Below are 21,631 nucleotides of genomic sequence, written 5' to 3'. Positions count from 1 at the left end.
CACCCTTCATTCCTTACTTAGATAGGAACTCCTTCGCTTGCTTTCAGTCATGATTCCCTTTCCAATTTATCCCACCATACCATCTGGTCCCATTTAGGGCAAACCTTCATCTATGTCCTTCCTACTGGCTGAATTGGTCTGGACTAGCCACATGGGAAGAACACAACCTAGACCAAAAGTAACTTCAGTCGGGTATTTAGTTTCATGTAGCACAACCAGCCACTATGAATTGGATTGCCATATAAAAATTACCATGGTATTATTATAATTTCAGTCCATCTGGCACTTTTGTCTTGATTTCCATGCTTTCATTTCCGTATGCTAGATAGAACAATAAAGTTACTTTTTAAGTGCTTGTCTCCCTTTTATCTTTCTCTTCTCAAAGATTTATTGTATCAAATTGGGACCAAAGTATATAACAGATTGAAGTATCTCTTTTTTACTCTGGGATTCATGTTCTAGTTTTCTATGTATAGAGTGTCATCGTTTTATTGATTTGGGTACCAATGTACTCTTTAGTTATTTAATTTTCTCAGTAAATAGGATAGATACTTGCAATTTAACCTTCATAGGAATTTAATACTGACCTTTCTAGCATCTTTAAAAAAATTGAAAATTTGAAGACTCTGCTTAGGCAGAAGTTTAAGAATTTAAATTTATGTTCTTAAAATGCTTTTCTGAGCAGATATTTTGAAGACTCCTAATCTAGCCTTCTTGTACTTGTACTATTTATGGAAATCAGTGAATTCATATTGGGTGATAAAATAGGTTTTATTAATGCTCATTAGGTATGTGCATTTAAAATGCAGCTAATCAAAACCAGATGTTAGCATGCCATATTCATTACCCTTGGAATGGTAAGTAGTTCAAATTTAATCAGGCTTTCAGATCCAAACAGTCTAGTCAAGATGCACTTTGCTGTCAGTTTCCATTTTCTCATGTCTTAGGTTTCATTTCTTAAATGTGGTGAAAGATGGAGATTGCAAGAGGAAAATGTGACTCAAAGATGTGGATGGCTTGGGATCCAACCCAAACAAATTGTGTATGTTTTGTTATAAGCATTGTTGCTGATTGACATTTATGTGCAATGTCCCAGTCACATTGATAGTTTATTGGCTAAGGAAGGGTTCTCAAGCAGAACATTCCAGCTACTGGTCATAGGCCTGATTGCATGAGTGGTTTCTAATATGAGATGTAGAGCTTTTGTACTTTGCCCAATAATCCAATGAAGAACATCACTTGGCACCTTTGGGAAATATTTTGCTTGTGTCCTCTGAAAAGCTGGCAGAATTGTCATGGGCAAGGAGAAAAAGGTCAGCTTCATGCCACCTGGCAACAAAAACATTCCCAAAGCGACATTAAAGAATCTGAATATATATTTAATAAAAATAAGCCAAACCTGAATAAAATGCATGTGCACATCTTTAGTATTTGCAGTAGTTTAGTGGCAGGTAATTTTCACATAGCTGTTATGATAAAGGCATGCAGAATACCTTGAATAACACAGAAGGCATCCCCCCATAGGTCATCATCTTTTTTGAGATTGAAGCCATAAATACTTTGAGTTTTAGGGAGAGGAGATGGTTTCTCTGTTTGGAGACGGATAGGATAGGTATGACCTACTTCCCAGGAAGAAAGCAAGATAAATCATTGTTTATATTCTCGGAGTTAAGGCAAAAAAACCCAACAACTTTGGGGATGTGCACCTTGGTTTGATTGAGGGAAGGCTGAGGGAGCACACATGGGAACTAAAATCCAATTCAGGAATAAGTCAGAGAAAAACTGTTCCAGCTGTGAAGGTAAGAGTTAAAATACTTAGCATTCTCTGTGGAAATTTGCAAGCCAAGGTCCAGAGAATGGGGGTGAAATGGTCTGCCATGACCAGCTTTGCTTGCATCAGTAATTTGTACAACTTACCTAGCCTTACATTTGTTGATTTTTCTTAGTTCTGAAACAGCACTATAATATTTTGACGTAGCTTCCCAGTGATCCAGTGCTCTATTGAACAGGGATTTTTTAGTAAATAAATATCTTTTTCCTTTCTAAAGATTGTATACTATGGTCAAAGATCTCAGCTAGGGTGCTTGGATGTTTGTCCATGCATAGACCAAAAACTCCTGACTGGGCTAAGGGCAGTTATCATGCATGGAAAGAGGGTGTGTGTGTGTAGCAGCTCACATACATACACACAACCTCATTCTGCACTTCCAACTGTCGACAGTGGAAGAAAGGAGAAAGGCTGGGTGGTGGCAGCTACTTGAGTTAAGACAAGGGGAGGGGGTGTAGCAAGTCAAAACACCAAGCCATCCAAATGCAAAGCGGGGTGCGGGGGTGGGGTGGAAGATCGTTACAATAACAGGTTTTCTCAACTTTCTCAAAGTGAGTAATCTAATTTTTAAAGTGTGATAATTGTTCATCCTTCCCCAATCATAACTAAGGGCACTTCTGGACCGAACAATTTGTGAATATCAGATGTAATGACTTAGGACCAAATTAAATGAGACACTGAATGGATCTGTGAATGGATCTGCCTATTATTTTTTAAAGGGAAACTGCATGGCATTCTAGTTCTGATTTGGCGGCAATGTAGGAGGAGAAGGTTTTGACCTTTCCTACTGTATAATTTCATTGATTGGAATACACAAACACATACCCCTCTGTTATTAGTTTGGGAAGTGAAAAATACAAAGAGAGGGTTCCCATCATGGGCTGGTACCAGTATGGAAGTTGTAGTGAGTGTAAATTGATGAAACCATGTAGGTGAAAGGGATAAACTCTCTTTCCCCCTGTACTGTTTAGTACACACCTAACACTCTACCACTGAGCCAAAGAATAAGGGAGTGTTCTGTGACCTTGCCACTTTAACCCAACTGGATTAACAGAAGATGGTGGTGTCAGAAATTCCCTAACTTGGAAACAGGCAGATGGTGTATTTATTCTTGTATTTCACTTATAAATAAAGAAGAAGAGGAAACTAGAGCCATATAGACCCAGACAGAGGAGCTCCTGGTGCATAAAAAACCATCAAACATACTTTCCCCACAGTGCTTATGAGAAGCGGTTTAAATGGATGATGTACACAATTTTCTGCTTTGGACAGTTTTGAGCTATGGTTTCAATGAGTACCATGTGCCAAAGAGAGGCACAGTTTATCTCAGTCTGTTACTGTGGATAGCTCAGTTCTGCTTCTGAAATTCGAAAGGATAATCAGCCATGTGACGGCAGCTTTAAATTTGACTGAAATTTGACATGGTGCAGAGTGCATATGAGCCATAACGAGTTGTTACAGGCAGAGGGCACACTCTGGCTCAGCTGCCTCTGGTTACAGATCTCCACATGGAAAACTCTTTTTCCTGAAGCACCATGAATAGGTTAGAAAGTATAGACCTTGGGCTAGTCACAGTTCTTCTGAGCTCTCTCAGCCCCACCTACCTCACAGGGTGTTTATTGTGGGGGTGGGGAGGGAAAGGAGATTGTCAGCCCTTTTGAGTCTCCTTACAGGAGAGAAAGGGGGGATATAAATCCAACTCTTCTTCTTCTTATATTAATGTAACCAGGACTAATTCTACCAGGAAGCAATGTGAAGGGTTAGTTCACTTTGGCTGGCAGATTTCAGAGGATTCACATCATTTTGACTTCTAGAATTAATCTCTCTGTGACCTTTTAAAATTAGCTTTAACCCAATGCATTTTGTTTCACTTTTTCTGTGAATGTGAACATCTAAGCTAGCAAGGACTTTGCTGAGGTGTCATGGAAACACTTGTACAACAGGTAACACCCCTCCTTGCATTGTTTCCAGGCAGCTAGTATTAATCATGCTATCAGTCTTTGCTTGCAATATTACTGTGATACCCACTATAGTGCACCATTTGCGCAATAGTAAAATATTTTAATAGGGGTTTAAAAAGTTCTTGCAATAAATAAATGCAGCAAGTTAGGATGATCTATTTTGTATATGCATCTAAGATCTCGTCGGAAATTTACAGTGAATACTTCACACCTATGAACATTTCACTTTGTATGTGCAGAAATTAGAATCCCAGTTTACCAACAGATGGCAGCGCTGAAGCTCATTCTATTATCTAACCTGATGTAATGTAGAGATATCAACATTAAATTTGTGTTATACTAGTTTCTTTCACTCCCAATGCACAATCAGGTAGATATACTATTGCTGGCACAACAAAAATGAGGACATGTGTAGTTGAAATATATTTCGTACAATAACACACACACAAAACATGGCACGGCAGCTTATGGGGGGGGATGAAATTATAAAGATGAGGCTGTCAGTACTATAATTAGATAGTTAATAGGTTTGAAATAAATGCATTAAACATTTGACTATTCACCCCACGGTTCAAACAGTTAGTTGCAATTTATATGATAGTATTCTTAACATAAACGTCTTTAAGATGTAAGATCACTTTGCAGTCTAGACTATTGTCTACCTAGTAATAAGTCTCCCATAATTATAGTGTCAGGGGCATTCAATGAACTTGATGGGAAACAACAGCCTACTACAAAGAACCCCGTACTTCTTGCATGTGGACTCATTGGGTGATTCAGCACAGGACAAATATAACAGGTTTAGGGGTTTTTTTAAGCATTATGGGCAGAGGTGGGTTTCAGCCAGTTTGGCCCAGTTTGGATGAGCCAACTGTTAAAAGTCCCCTTGCTCCCCCTACCCTGGGAGAGGGAGCGATGGGGCTTTTAGTGCCTGGGAGCCCAGGGCAGGGAGGAGACTTCCCCAGCTGAGAAGCACTGAAGTGTGTGTGTGGAGGTGGCTGGGAAGCACTGGGGGGGGGGGCTAGCCGGCCGCAGATCAGGCTGTGCACCTGGGAGGGCCACCCCAGTAAGCTGCACCACTGGCCCAGATGTGCAGTCCAATCTACGGCCGGCCAGCCCCCCACAGGGGCCTCTGGCAGCTGCTGTGCTGGAGGTTGCCCAGGCCACCCGGCAGCTACCCTAACCCAGGAAAGCCACCCAGGTAGGCCACATGGCGGTGGCCTTCCCGGGCTAGGGGTGTAGCCAGGAGCAGTGATGGGATTCAAAAATTTTAACAGGATCCAATGGTGGTGGGATTCAAATAATGACAATTTTAAGTATTTTAAAAGTGATATACGGAAAGGTAATGTATTATTTCTTTTTAATATATATAATTATATTGATTGATTTTAAATGATAACATAGATAAAGCTCACAGGCAGTGAAGAGGGGCCGCCAGCACCACCTGCTCTCTGCCTGCAAGCGGGGGGGGGGGGGGAGGGGGAGGGAAACTCACTTCCCAGCTCGCATTCAGTGAAGAGGGGCCTCCACTGCCTGCTCCCTTCCTGCAAGCCAGGGGGCGAGGGAAACTTGCTCCCCGGCTCGCAGGCAGTAAAGAGGGATTGTCACCGCTGTCACCTGCTCCCTGCCTGCAAGCTGGGGGAGGGAGGGAAACTCACTTTCCAGCTTTCAGGCAGTGAAGAGGGGCTGCTGCTGCCGCCTGCTCCCTGCCTGCAAGCTGGGGGCGGGGGGGCGGTGAGGGAAACTTGCTCCCTGGCTTGCAGGGAAGAGGGGCCACTGCCTGCTCCATGCCTCCAAGTGGGGGGGGGGAGAGGGAAACTCGCTCCCTGGCTTGCAGGCAGCGAAGAGTGGCCACTGCCACTGCCTGCTCTCTGCCTCCAAGTGGGGTGGGCAGGCAAGGGAAACTCACTCCCCACCTTGCAGGCAGTGAGGAGTAAGTGTGGCTTACTCGTAAGTAAGTTGGGCTTACTTGTGAGCTTCCCATGCTTACTTGTGAAAAATGGGGCTCCATGGGGGGGCGTCTGGAGGGGTTTTTGCCTACATGTGCCATTTGGCCCAGGTATGCCTCTGTCCTTTTATGCCATGTCTCTCTTTAGTAGCACAATAAGTTAACCAGTAGCACAATAAGCGCCTCCTGTGTGAACAGCACCCCAGGGGATGGTGTTTTTTCTGTCCCTAGGGCACTGTTTTTGGGCTATGGAAACGGCCTAAGATTCTGTCTTGAATTTTTGAGCTTTTACAGTTGACGGGAGGGGAGATATTTGAGACATTTGCTCATTTAGGAGAGTCACTTTGGTATCTGTGGCTGAGATGGCTATCAAAGAAAACTACCATTTCTTAACAAAGCTTTTTGAACTGTGCATCACAGGATTGCAGAAATTGTTTTTCAACCACACTCATACATACAAAATGAGGCTCTTCCATTGTGAACAGTGGCAGATAAAAGCATCATCTGTTTGAGTTCTACCTGCTATAACTGGTCATGTGTATACTTATAACCAAATGCCTGTCGCATAACACAAGTTACGGACACATAGTAAAACAACCCATACAATGATTCCCAGATTGGACACCTGGTGCACCTGCCTGCAAATACCATATTGCCCCGAGGGTCGGAGCAAGGGGAAACTGTGCCTGGGACACATGTGCAGGGTGGTGGTCCCCGTCTCCATCCGTCCCCATCCCAGAATGCCAGCGGAACGCCTCGAATGCCCTGGCCATGCCCTGGCCGCGGTGTGCACCCAGGGCGTCATGCCCCCCAATCCCATTGGTGCTACACCACTGATTGCCCCTGCAATAAAGGCATAATGTCATATTTTGTGAATTCTCAGCTGAAAATTCTTTATGTGCTCATGCATCAGGTACCTTAAAATCTGAATAATGTAATTTATACCAACTGCTACTGTTTAAATAATGAATTTCTCCTTTTTTTGCCCTGATTTTATCTTGCATTTGTGCCAGAAAGGTGAGATAATTATTTGTTGTTTATTGTTTGATCAGCCTTCCTTATGCCTAAGAAAAGTGATTTGAAAAAAATATTATTGGTAAAATCTAATGTCATGGATTAGATATTTGCCAGTGAAAATTCTTCTCTGGCTTTGTTTTGTTTGGTTCTAGTTTACTGCTGTTAACATCCAAAATAGTTTTGAGGTTAATAGGATTGGATACATAGCTTCTAGATTCTCTTTTTAAACTCATGTATATTTCATGTCCTGCTGTTCAGTGACATTTACAGATTTTTAAAAAAATACAAAAAGAAATAATACAATGGTAACATTATCTGAATCACATCTGGAAAGGCACATTGGGTTTTTATTAAACATCTACAGGCTATTTTACCTGATGTGGAGGGGCTCTTCAATTTATTTATGGATGTGAGGGCAATCTGGCTGTGACATCTGTTACCCCATTGATTACCAAAGTAGATCTAACTGATCTGACTGGCTACCTCCCTAACCACTCCATGTGTGTTCCTTCCAAAGTTGCATGCTCAATGGAAGAGAAAAGAAAGAAGAGATAGAAGAGGTATACTGTTCTTTGATCAAAGGAATATGATAGCTGTGCTCTGCTGCTAGAACCTCCACTTTATTTATACTGTGCTTTGGGACCCAAAGCTTACTATATCATTCTCCACATCTTCATTTTTCCCACATAGCAATAACCCTGTTTGGTAGGCTAGGCTGAGAGAGAGTCATCTACCCTAAGGGCATGCCACTTCAGAGTCAAATTCATTTATTTACTGTAGACCATACTATTTACCATAGACCATACTATCATTAAGCATATAAATTATATATTCCATATTACAACAATTATTACAAATATATTACAAATGTATTAAAAGGATAATAAAACCCCAAAATAAAACAATCCATAAATATTACAATCTGCCTAGAATTCTTGCAGAATTAATAATTTCTTCCTTATATTTATTGCTAAATAGAAGAAAATTACGACTTTAAGAATTACCAGCAGAATAACACAATACATTAAAACCAATGCATTCCTCATCAGAACTGGAAAAAATTACCAGAAATTGATTCAACAGTTCATGATGGATGGAACCTATAAATTCTTTACCTATAAATTCACTAATGACTCAACAATGAACCTTCAACCAATATGATGTGCACCCATTGGTTGAGGGCAGTGGTGGGATTCAGCAGGTTCGCACCATGTCGGCAGAACCAGTTGTTAAGATGGTGCTTGTAAACAACCAGTTGTTAAATTATTTGAATCCCACCACTGGTTGAGGGGTCATTGTCATGCTCAAAAACTACCCTCAAAGCTGACACAATGGCGCAGTGGCATCTTGCTGCCCACTGCTCTGCAAGGCCCACCAACAGCCTGGCTTCCCTTCCTACAACCCCCAAAAGCTGGCCCAGCCCGATGGGGCAGCTGCACCTTGGCGTCCACTGCTCCAGTGGACCGCCAACAGCCTCCCAGTGTCTCTGCTCAAAAATCAAGTTGGACTGCCAGGGCAGTGGCACCTTGGTGATTGTTACTCTGGCAGGCTCCCATCAGCCTCCCAGTTCCCACCTCAAAAGCAAAGTTGAGCTGCCTGGGTGCTTGCTGCTCTACAGGGTCCACCAACAACCTCCTGTTTTCTCCATCCCTCACATCACCCCCAAAAGCCAAACCTTCTCTGCTGCACCCACCACGATCCCCCCACCTCCCCCACCCCAAACAACTCAGAGTCCTGGGACCACAGGATCATCAATGGAAAGGTAGGAAGCAGGCTAGCAAGAGAGGGAGGGGTGAGTAAAGCACCAGTAAAGCCCATTGTGAGAGAAAAGGTTTGCCCACCCCCCACCCCATTCCTAGAATTCATTGCATTTCCCCCTGCAATGGGTTTTGCTGCTAGTAAAATATAATGGACAATATATTCAACCTGATTGAAAACACAGAGACAAATACTTTTTTTGTGGGGGTGGGAGGAATCTGCCCTATAAAAACTCAGATGGCATAGTTTGGAGAAGTGCGCTAGGAAATGCTTTTCATAATGAGGCATTGATGAAGTCAGCTAAGTAACAGGGTTTTTTTTCATAGACTTTTCATACTTATAAGGAAAATTGATTGGTGAACCATGCTGATATTGTGAAGGGCATCTTTTTTTTAAAAAAAATAGATTTCTCATAAGTCCCGGCACTTTACGACTTCTATGGAAAGCAAGGAATAAAACTTCAAAATTTGGGGCAATAATTTAGACCATTGATTCCCTTCATTACATTTTTCACCCCCATTTATTGATTGATTGATTTAAAGGGCGCTCTTATCCATGGCAGGCTGAGGGTGGTTTATGACAAATACATAAAGCATCAGTGCTTGGCATGCTTTTCCAATGGCCCTAAAATCAACTTATTGAGGGGGAAGAAGGAAATGAAGGGAAGGAAGGGAAGGGATAATGAAGGGGTTAGGAAAAAGGACAGGGAGGCCACCTCTGTTGGACATATCATTGTTGCCCTCAACCATAGGCCTAGCAGAATAGCTCCATCTTACAGCACCTGCGGAACTTTACCTAGCCCTGCAGGGCCTGGTCTCATGTAACTGAGTATTCCACCATTCTGAAATCAGAGCTGAAAACACTCTGGGCCTGAACAAGGACAGCTGGACACTTTTCAGGCCAGGGACCACCAGCAAGTTGTTGTGCATAGAACAGAGTGCTCTCTTGCGGATATATTTGGGGGTGTACAAAAGTTGTGTGGTGACTGTATCCTGACATGCTTTAATATTGGGGGCAATAAGATGTCCTTCCTTTGAGAAGTAGAACTTGAAAATTGTTCCATTCAAGTGGTATGCCATTGATAAGTTGGTATTAAGATGTGCTTGCATGACAAAGATGCATGAAAAAACTATACCAAGCTTTAAAAGAAGTTCTATTGTTCAGCTTCATGAGCTTTGGTAGTCCATCTGTGCTTGTGCCTTTTGTTTCCAATAGCTACAATTTTCATCTTGTCATTGTTAATTCTCAACTTCTCGCTGTCACAATAGTCAGCCAATTTAACAAGCATCCTTCTGAGCACAATTTTGTGAAGGACATAATTACCATATCATATGTGTACAACCAAATGAAAATGTTTTGGCCTGCCAAGGGTGGGGGGATCCTGAGATTCCATGACCTGAATAAAATCATGAATATAAAAACTGAACAACAAAAGGGTCAGCAAACAGGGTCCGTAAAAAACTCTAACACTTACTGTAGGGTTGGAATGTAATGCCTTCAGCAGCTTAAAAAGCCTTCTATTGATATTTGTTTTATCAAGTTTGCTCCATAATACTTCCTACTCTATAGAATCAAAAGCAGAGGAGAGGTCTTTTCCATTTTTAAAAGTATATTTCTGGATCAGAGCCATCAAAGTCAGGCAATGATCAACCTTGCTATGGCCTTTTCAAAAGCCAGCTTGTTTAGGATTGAAAAGATTGGATGCCTCTGTCCAGTCTTCCAATTTAAATAATAGATGATTAGCATATAATTTAGAAATAATATTAAGATGACTAATAGGACAACAATTAGCAGGGTCATTCCTATTGCCCTTTTTATAGATGGGTACTGTGATGCTTCGTTTCCAATTAAAGGGAATGCTACAAATATGATCAATCCCCCCCTCCTCAAAGGCTTACCAAAATTGAGCACAGCTAATGAACATTTAACTGAAAAATCTTATGTTTTGACTTATTTTAAGGGATGTTATAGAAGGTGGAAAAATAGTGGAACCATTTTTATACTGAAATTGATATTCTGAAATTGCAGTTACTATCTTGGACACTGGAGGCTATCAATTATCATTTTTTGTTTGTGTAATAAGAACATAAGAAAGAGCCTGCTAGATCAGACCAGAGTCCATCTAGTCCAGCACTCTGCTACTCGCAGTGGCCCACCAGATGCCTTTGAGAACACACATGCAGGATGTGAAAGAAATGGCCTTCTGCTGCTGCTGCTCCCGAGCACCTGGTCTGCTAAGGCATTTGCAATCTGAGATCAAGGAGGATCAAGATTGGTAGCCATAGAACGACTTCTCCTCCATAAATCCGTGCATGCCTCTTTTAAAGCTATCCAGGTTAGTGGCCATCACCACCTCCTGTGGCAGCATATTCCAAACACCAATCACATGTTGTGTGAAGAAGTGTTTCCTTTTATTAGTCCTGATTTTTTGCCTCAGCATTTTCAATGTATGCCCCCTGGTTCTAATATTGTGAGAAAAATTTCTCTCTGTCAACATTTTCTACTCCATGCATAATTTTATAGACTTCAATCATATCCCCCCTCAGACGTCTTCTCTCCAAACTAAAGAGTCCCAAATGCTGCAGCTTCTCCTTATAAGGAAGGTGCTCCAGTCCCTCAATCATCCTCTTCCTTCTCTGCACTTTTTGCCCTTCTCTGCACTTTTAGCAAGATTTAGCTCTTCCCACTGAGCTCTGCAGAAGAAAAGATTTTTCTGCCTTAGAACCTGGTCTGCCTATATTGAAAACAGAACTGAGACAGTAACAACATTGCATCAGCTGATCTGTCTGTTCTGATCCTATTCTGAACTGTTTGCAGACTGTCTTATAAATCTGCATTCCTGGTCCAATCAGGACCTTCTTCTAGAGCCCTGGTGAACTTGTCTAATCATAGTAAAAAAAAAAAAGAGGACAGCAATGAAATGATATTTGCAAAAGTATCAAAATTGGGTGAACATGATTTCTTAGTTCCATTAATTTCTAGGAATTAAGACAAGCTTTAGTTTCATTATCTAGTCTAGAATTCAATTTACAGTGACATTTAGTTAAATTCAAACCTGTATTGTTCTAACAAGACTAACATCCCAATCCAGGGTAAGGCGTGGGGTGACAAATTGACTCCTTGATACAGTGTGAGCCTGCACTGACAGATTTGCCCTTCCCAGGACTCCTAGCCCACTCCTATCCTAGCCCACTCTGGCATTAAAATTTCCAACCAGAATAATATCTGCACTAGGAAATATTTCTTCTATTTTCTCCAGAATCCCATATAAAGTGTTGATTCCCTGTCATATAACTCATACTTGATTAAATATAAGCATTAATAGAAAAAATATGAACCAATTGTTTACTGATAACACAAATAACCCAAATACATTTGCAATCAGACCAGAAAATTGGTTGGATTTCTCCCTCTCGATTGTCAGAAATGTCATCAGGTCACTACTGGCTCTCTGAAAACGGCCAGACTTAGGCCCCTTTCACACATGCAGAATGATGCACTTTCAATCCGCTTTCATAATTGTTTGCAAGTGGATATTGCTATTCCGCACAGCGGCAAAGTGCACTGAAAGTGGATTGAAAGTGCATTATTCTGCATGTGAAGAAGGGGCCTTAGTGAGCATGCCACTTAGTAATGCTATTTCATCAAAATTCTGGTAGATCAAGTGTACTTTGAAAATACTATCCAGATCTTTTGGAGTCTTGATAGGAAAGTGTGATGTGAAGTATGAAATTTCTCAGATTATTCAGAGGTTTGGAACTACTGTAGACTGTCACAGATGTTTAGGGATGCTGATACAGAGGATGCCTAATAGTTTAGTTATCACCTCTATTGTATTAATTGTATGGCTAATTAATCTGTACATTGCAGGTCACTTGCATTTAATAAAGTTGCAGCCATTTTTTATATCTAAAGGTTGTTTCATCTGTCTTTATTCCATGTCCACCTGCAATACAAATGATTGTCCAGAAGGGTTTCCATAATACCTCTGGATAGTTTCAGAGGCATACATTAGACTGCTGTTGGACACAAAAATGCCTGCATAGTTTGATTCAGTAAAATACATGTTAAGCCTTTGAAAATATTGTGTAAAACTCATGCAAAACTGAGAGGACTTGATTAAAAATGCTCCAACTGTATGGCATTGGCAATGTTTCAGTTTTTGAGTCCATTTGTTGTTATCAATACAGGAGTGACATGGAAATATATAGCAACTAATAGTAAAGCCCATTGTCTGAACAAATACAATGAACTCTAGAAAACCATTGCGGGGGGCCAACCCTCCTGACTTTTCTCTCCCCTTGGCCTCACATCACCAGATCCCTTCCTGTCCTCCTTCTCTTCCCAGATACCCGAATTGGCATGCAAGGCTTAATGCCACCCACCCATGGGGCAACCCCTCCTGCCATTCCTCCCACCTCAGCTCCATGTCATCAGCTCCCTCCTTCTCCTCCTCTTCCTGGACATCTGTATTGCCACACAACAGTTAGCAGAGCAGTTGCAGCTACTAGCAGTCGTGATCCTCCAATAGGATGTGACCAATGTGTGTGCCTGCTCCTCCTCAGGCAGCTGCAGAAGGTACAGTGACTGTAAGGGCAAGCATGCAAGAGAGTGAGTAACCACTATGTTCTGTGTGTGTTGTTTTTTTATCTGTTCTGTGTAAGCCCCGCCCCCAAGCTGTCTGTGAGTGGCGATTGGCTGGAAGTGAGTCATGCATGGTGATTGGAAGTGAGTCATTGTAATCACAGCTAGCCTTTTACATGTAAGCCCTCTGACCAATCCTATAATAAATAAATATATATATATATATATATATATTGGGGGGGGGGGGGGGTGGGGGGCGGGGAGGAAAAGGAGGTGTTTGGGGGGGGGGGGGGGGGGGGGGGGGGGGGGGGGGGGCGGGGGGGGGGGGGGGGGGTGGAGGGGGGGGGGGGTGGGGATATATATATATATATATATATATATATATATATATATATACACTGTTAAAACAAAGAATATGGAAAGCCACTTTAGCATCAGTTGCTGAATTTCACTATCTCTTCTAGCAACAGATGGTTGCTTCCTTGCATTTCCCCAACCTCTAGATATGATCTCCCTAACAACAAGATCCCATCCTGAATCAATCAAGCCTCATTCAAATCTGAATACTGAAGGCAGAGACTGTAAGAGTTACTTTGCATAAAGCCATTCTGTGCTTCCTGATATAATCTAGGACCAATTGACTCCCATTGTCCCAAGGTGTAGAACAATAGAAGAGTTGCTAATTAGCTCACCCAGCAAGCCCAGCATGGGAAATTCCAGAGAATTTAGAAAAATGAAACTTAAAACTCACTTGTTCCCGCCCCTACCTGGGCAAAAGGGTATAAAAGTTTAGTTCACCCCAACACCAGTGCTCAATTCTGGCCTGTACCTCTCTTGGTCTGGTTGGGTTGAGACACGATATCGTCCTTCGCCTGGATTCAGATGCTGGTCATTTGAATTCTTGCCTTCTACAAGATCTTCTTCAGCTGAATTTAGGTAACATATTACCCTGAAAACCCCCCTCCTTTTCTATCCTCCCATCTATATTTTAACACCTTTTTTATATACCAGGAACTTGAATGTATGTGCTCTTGTGCCTTACTGTGTGTGTGTATTTTTAAACAAATTTATATAAAATGTTTAAATTCAATTTGGACTCTTGCTTCTCTGTGGAATATTCTTTGCCAGAATTCCTTCCCCGTATTATACAGTCTAAAAGATCTCTTCTTGGCCCCTCTTGCTGCCAACGTGAGTGCTCATTCCCCTTTGCTACTTTTAAAACCATATGTGTGCTGTTACACTTTTAGCAGCTGGAGGAGATTCCCTTCAATAAAACCCTTACCCCTGTTAGGCCAGTAACATACACGATTGGATGAAATAGTTTTTGACACCTATACTGACAATGAGCAATTCTAATTGTAATGCACAATATACATTATCTTATTAGGCACCACAGGTGCCTACTTTTTTAAGGTGATAAATTGCCAGCAAATCTGTCCATTGTATTTTTCTTCCACTGCTCAGCAGCTTGAGTTGATTACTAGAAATTCAGAACAGTAAATTGAACACATGTGCTTTATATCCTTTTCCTACAATAATAATTACTGTTTTTATCAACAAAGTAGTATTTTCAATCCAATCATTTTGATTAATCTGACAGATACAGCTAAGCAAATTATAAATACTTTTATTAGTCATGTTCAAAACAGACAATAGTTCCCAAAATAGAAAGTGTTTTCTGTGAGGCATCATTTTACCATAATGTATATGCCTTTCTTTTGCCCACATTTGGTCAAGAACATTTTCCAGTTTTTGAAACAAAAAGCTTATGCAGTAAGCAATTATTTGTTTTTCAAACTCCTTTCAACCCTAAAAATAATTATTCAGGTCTTTGAAAAAGCTATCATGTAGTTTCAATCATAGGATGCATAATCATTGCTCAAGTACAAGAGATTATGGTTTAACATACTACAAATACTTAGTGATGTCTTTATTATGTGTCTTATTACTTTGTAATTCCATCAGTTCATCTGATTATATCAGTGTTAAAATTTGCTAAACCAGACTTCTCCCTAAAACTGGCCAGATTAGTGTCTTGAATCCACACATAAGCTATATACACAAAAAGCAACCCCTTTTTTTGGCTACCAATCTTGATCCTCCTTGATCTGAGATTGCAATAGACCTGGGGCAAAGCCCTGTGAGTTCAAGTGAGCCAAGTGGCGAAGCAGGAGATGATCCACCTGGCATCGGGATAAAGCATCAGCAATGTTATTCTCTGCTCCTGGGATAGAAACAGCATGAAAGGAAATGTTGTTCCTTAGGCATAAAAGAACCAGCTCTCTCACCAACCGCATGACCCTGCATGAGCATCTGGACTGCCTGTTAACAACTCTGACTACAGCCTGATTATCACACCAGAAGCGAACAGAATGGTCTCAAAAACTGTCTCTCCAGATATGCACCGCGACCAGCAATGGGAACAATTCCTGAAAAGTCATGTCCTTCAGGATACTGGAAGACAACTAGGAGGGAGGCCAAAACCCATGCCCTCTGTGGCATCCATGTGTGTACACCTGAAACTCTCCTGCCAGTTGAAGAGGGGTTTGCCAAAGGGTAACCCCATTATAGTGAGTAAAAAAATGAAGCCACACTCGTAGGTTCTCGTACAGGCTTGCAGTGATCCTGATCCAGTGATGTGACCCGCTGTAGAACAAGTGAGAAGACTGTTTTCCATAGCTATGTGGGCTTTTTGTCATGGATTGTAGGGGCCTCAAACAGTGTTCTTGACACAGTCCATGCAGATCTTGGTCAAAGAACATCCCCTTCACTTTGAACTGATAGTATGTTCACCAGACTTACTGCTTTTGACTGAACTGCCTCAATGCAATTGCCCATTGTGAAAAGATCTACTATCTATGTCACAAACTCAACTAGGATCCTAGTAAGTCCCTCGTCTAATCTCAAGATTGAAGTAAGTGAACAAAAAATTGTGAATCAAAGCAAGTCAGATTCATGAGGTAAAAAGGAAGTATTTTGTGGCCTCAAAGGATGAACATCATCAGGATATCTTACCAAGGAAGGAAGAATAAATGCCACTTTCATGGGGGAAAAAAGGCTGAAGATGGGGCAGCAGCCTATTTAATAAATACTTCCAATTAATCTCCTATTGGCCACTTCAAACGTAGTGTTATTTAGGGCTTTCTCTTCCATGGGCTACCTGCAAAAATTGCCCCCCCCCCCCTTCTCCATTCTTTTGGGAAGGAATCAGGAGTGGTATTTTGCAGAATAAAATAAAATAAAAAGAAAGAAAAGAGAATATATATATTATTAAAAGTATTCCTGTTATCAATTGAAGAAATATTAAAAATGGGGGGAGGACACTTAAATGTATTATAGAAAGGTATAATAATGGATGAATTCTATTTAACATTTGGCAAGTATTTAAAAAATAAATAACAATTTTCACTGCAAGTTTCTTATCTATCTGACTTCATTGTAATTTACTTTATAATGTTTAACATTATTATTAGGTTTATTAAGTATTACATAGGTTATTTTGTTATTTCTGTCAAGAATATTTAGATAATCACTATTTAGTGCCAATTATTATATTATCATTTATTGTTCATAACTGTTATCATCATTTATAGTTTATTGCTTATTATAGCACTGTTTTATATATGTATATATACATGTATATATATAAATTTTATATATGTATATATATAGTAGAAACAACAACAACCTCCAAATGCCTATTAGTAGCTGTAATTCTGCATATTGTTTGTTACACTTATGCACAACAAAAGTAATATGCAAAACTGTACTACATGGCCAGTGTCTTTAGTTACTTATTCATTTTGGCTTTAAATCTCCAGAATGGGGACCACGCAGTACACAACAATTTTTCAGAGCTTTCTTTGGTATAAAAATATGGACAGATAATGTAAAGGAAAGCTGCATGTTCAGCAATCTTTTGGTAATGCATAGATGTTGCTTAAGGGAATTGTCATTAATTAGCCTGCTAACTGCCAACATAATTCAGCAGTGTGGATCAGAAGAGTGCTATTAGTGCCAGAAAAGTGCATTCCCAGAGAAGCATGCACCATTATATTTTGTTCAATGGATATTCCTTCAAGTAACTCAACATTTAAGATAGCTACATTCCACATTAAAAGACCGACAAGATTTGGGGGGTATTTTTAAATAAAACTTTGATTCTCCCCCCTCCCCTCAATTCTTGTTGGTCTCTAAGTGCTATCAGAATTTTGCTGTTCTACTGCAAACCAATACAACACCCTCTGAAATGAAACACTTAAGATAGTATATTTATGATAATTGGGGGGGGGGGCAAGATATTGAGGTTAGGGGCAGAAGATAAAATGGACCCTTGTTTTCCATAAAGAAAATTGATCACAGAGGCCCATTATACATGGAATGCTAACCTTGGGCAATTCCCTGTGGGGCTGTAGTGGGGTCTCCTTACATTTCTGTTTAACTCAAGGAGGAACTCACTCTTGCCATTTAGTTTTTCTGCAGAGAATTCTCCCAGGTTTCTGTTTCTTTTGGCTGTCTTAACTTTGCCCAGCAACTCAGTCTTAAAGGCACAGATCTCCTCACACCTGCTAGTGCCAAGATTTTACTGCATTTGTAAAAGCTTTTAAATTACTATGATATCAATATTTCTGTTAATGCAATTATATCAATATTGTAGCTCTTCCCAGAAATCATCCCCCCACAAGTGAAAAGCAAATTTTAGTGAATTTTAATGGCCTTTAATGTATTATTTGATTATGTTACTTGTTTTATGCTTGTCATACACTACTCAGAGCCCTTCAGGGGTAGAGCGGTATACCAAATCAAATAAATAATAATAATTCCCTGAACCACATGCTGCTGAAGAAGGGGACCGTGTTCTAGCCTGATTCCCTTCCCCTACACACACACACAAAATAAAAGTGTGTTTGAAATAAAGTTTTAAAAAGCCCCTCCAGTCATCAGGTAGGGTAGAAATAGAGTGGAGGAGGTGAGTCAAGCCAAAAAGAGACCCTGCTTGAACTGTTCATTGGAAAAGCCCTCTCTATTATTATGTTGAGATATTGATATCTTGATATAAGAATTTAGAGAAGCAGGAAGGTGATGGTAACATGGAAGGGGGGAGAGGGGGAAGGTGTGGATGGCAATGTGAGGAAATGGGAAAGGTGGAGCAAGGTAGGCTGACTGAGTACAGAGGGAACATGTCTGTGGCAAAGCTGTGCTCACTGGCAAATCTTCCTGCTCTGCCCCCAAAGCAAATTAAAAGTCATTCTAGAATTGATCTCACTTGCTGCAGAGAGTATGGAAATTGAAAGCAGGGCTCAAGCAAATTTGTCTGTACAAGAAATCTTTCCACGACAGACACTTCAACCAAGGATTCTCACATCTTACATAAACACAATTGATAGTATCAATAAAAATCATTGTACATAAGTCAAAAAGTCTATTGTAGCCGTGAGTCTTCACAGAATCTGGAATCAAAAAGAACATTTTATGTCAGTGGAGTGCATAGTCCTCAGCTGTTTCATATGACAAAGTCTGAAATTCCTTCTTTAGCGCAGAATGAATTCTGCACTCAAAACAAGATGCTATCTTGGCTAAGGAGATAAACTGAACTCTAAATTGTATGCCATATATCTTTAAAATCAAATGTATTTATTTATTTTAAACCCCTGGTCCCTCAGATCTTCCATAGTCACTGGCCTTGACTCCTTAAGGTCCTCTCTTGAACATTCTGAGTTGGATTCACTGGGCTGTCAAAGGAGGTCATGACAACACCAGAACCAGAGGAGAGAGCCAGTAACAATGGGGGTATGCCAACCAAATTTTAAAAAATTGATTCACTAGGCTACTGGTGAAAGACACCAATAGAGGGAGGCAGATAAATGTAACATTGTGGTCTGATTTTAAAATGTCAAACACTACTTTCTAAAAATAGAAATCTACACTGAATATTTATCAAATATTTATTTGATAATGTCAAAGATCTAACCTGGTCTCTGGGGCAGTAGCAACACTTAGCCATGGGCTCTGAACCAGAACTCCAAACACCAAAATATATTTTAAATTTTTTATTAAAGAAAGGTAGTAAAACATAGGATTGAAAATAACAATCAAAGTGCAATTCAGTTACACAAAGAAAATAATAAAAAGCTAAAGTCTACATACTGTAAAAAATACTTGCAGGCAAAAAGTACTAGATATCTTCAGTACATGTACAAAGTTCCAACAGAATTTCAGGCAGAGTGGAGGGGGAAAGCATAGAACAAAAGAGGAAAATAATTGCTAATACTGATTGAACTCATTTATGATTTAGCCTGGCCATGACAGGTGATCATTGATTAACCAATTAGGGTTTAGATCAGAATATTCTAGAGTATGAGAAGGCCAACTCCTTCCCTCTAAAATGTTTTCAATTACTCTCCAAACTAAGCAGTCCCAGCCAGTTGAAATTAAGAGAGATGACCCCATCTTTCTAACAAGCACAACGACTTTGAAGAGATAGAATACTAATTCCCATTTAATAATACCTGCCTTTTTTAACCTTCTTATTTCATGAGAAAAACAAAAGCACTAGGCCTTTAACAAACAAAATAGATTCTCTCTTGACAGATAATTAAATATGATATAAAAGTGATGACAGCATCTAATGCTATAGATTTTGGAATTGGCTCCCTCAAGATCCCTCCCAACTGGGAATCATGCTTCAGAGCTCGCCTAGAGTCTATAGCTGAGTGTAGGAAGAGGCACAGGGGAATTCCATTTTGCATGACAGCTAAGAATCATGATTTTATGATCGTGATATAAGCTGTAAAATGCAGTCGCAAGAGGAAACAAACAGGAAACCTGTCGAAAACCTAATCAAGGAATAATTCTTGGAAATCCATTACACCTAAATGATCCATGTTTCTAGGGCAGGGTTACCTATCTCCAGGTAGAGTCTGGAGATATCCTAGAATTAGAACTGATGTAAATAAGCAACCCTAGGGGAAACAGCTGCTCTGAAGGGTAGATTCTGTAGCATTATACTCCATTGATGTTCTTCCCCTCTCCAAGCCCTTCCCTTCTCAGGCTCCACCCTCAAATCTCCAGGAATTTCCCAGTCCAGAGTTGGCAACCCTACTGCAAGACCATGATACAGCATTAAGGGTTTTCCTTATTATATAGATCTGCCAAGTGAATTAATAAAATACTTGATCATACAAATCTTATCCCTTTTCAGGTTAGCACTTCCTTTAGTAACATCAGTACAGTAACTTCATTTTCAGCTCTAACAACTCTGGTACTGTGAGTTTCCAAATCCTTCACTGTGGCTCCTTCCGCACATGCAGAATAATGCACTTTCAATGCTCTTTGAAGCTGTGTGGAATAGCAAAATCCACTTGCAAACAGTTGTGAAAGTGGTTTGAAAATGCATTATTCTGTGTGTGCGGAAGAGACATGGCCCTAACATTTTGAGCTGGTTTTGTTTCCTGCAACTTCTTCACAAGTAACATTCTTCAGGAAAGGCACAGCATAACTTAATTTCTCCTGTGCAGGATGCTTGCTTATGTATGTCCTTATATGTGTATCATTTCTGATAACAGACTGTACAATGCAGGTAATTTCTATAGGTCTTTCTGGCTTAGAATTTGAATGCCCATGGATTTAAACAACAAGTTAAGCAAACTGTTATTGCAAAGAGAAGGGGCATCAGCTTCCACATCACCAACCCCCCCCCCCCGACATTTTCAGTATCCTGCCTACATTTGCTCTAGTACTCCTACCCCACATGGCAGGAAGTGATCTCTGAACTGTGTTTAATAATGTCATGAGATCCTTATAAGAGCTTGTCTCACTTTTCTGGACCATTACGAAAGGGTTTTAGTTTGTGGGATGCACAGGTGGAATGCTGGGGGAGGGCATTACACCAAGAGTCCCCTAAGGAGAGTTGTGTGACCCTTCTCTGTGAACTTACCCATAATCTTGGATGAACAGGAAAAGTTTTCAAGTTTGTGGAATGTTCAAGGAGAAATTTGGTGGCGATAGCAGCTACAAGAGTCCCCTAAGGGTGGCTGTGTAACCTCTCTATGAACCTGCCCCACCACCCTGGACAAACTGGAATATCTTTCAAGTTGAACAACTGGAATATAAAGTTAAACCACCTACCCTGCTCCACTTTCTTCTACAAACGTAGAACATTTTCCTGGGCCAATGAGAACAGTTCTTAGCATAGACACACCACTACTTAGGGGTGCTGTTGCCCCCTTCCCAACTTTCCACCTGTGCATCCCACACACTAAAAATGCTTTTGTACTGGCAATGACATAAGGTCTTAAAAGGGTCCTATGACACCTTTAGAGATGTTTCTGCTCATATGGGTCCGGGGTTATTTTCTCCCAATGGGTAGAAATTTCAGGGGAAAGGGAGGCAGGGTGTAGGCCCCTGGAAGAGGGTGGAGCACCTGTGACTTTTTTGTGTGATTTTGGAGATAGGCTCCTTATTTTTAAGTATGCTCCAGGTATGGAACAAAACCCATCTATTGCCTGTGTTGCCAAAAGAACTGGAAGTCACTTG

Source organism: Sphaerodactylus townsendi, linkage group LG03 (genome assembly GCF_021028975.2).
Source record: "Sphaerodactylus townsendi isolate TG3544 linkage group LG03, MPM_Stown_v2.3, whole genome shotgun sequence".
Taxonomy (NCBI): Eukaryota; Metazoa; Chordata; class Lepidosauria; order Squamata; family Sphaerodactylidae; genus Sphaerodactylus; species Sphaerodactylus townsendi.
Note: the sequence above shows the minus strand (reverse complement) of the source record.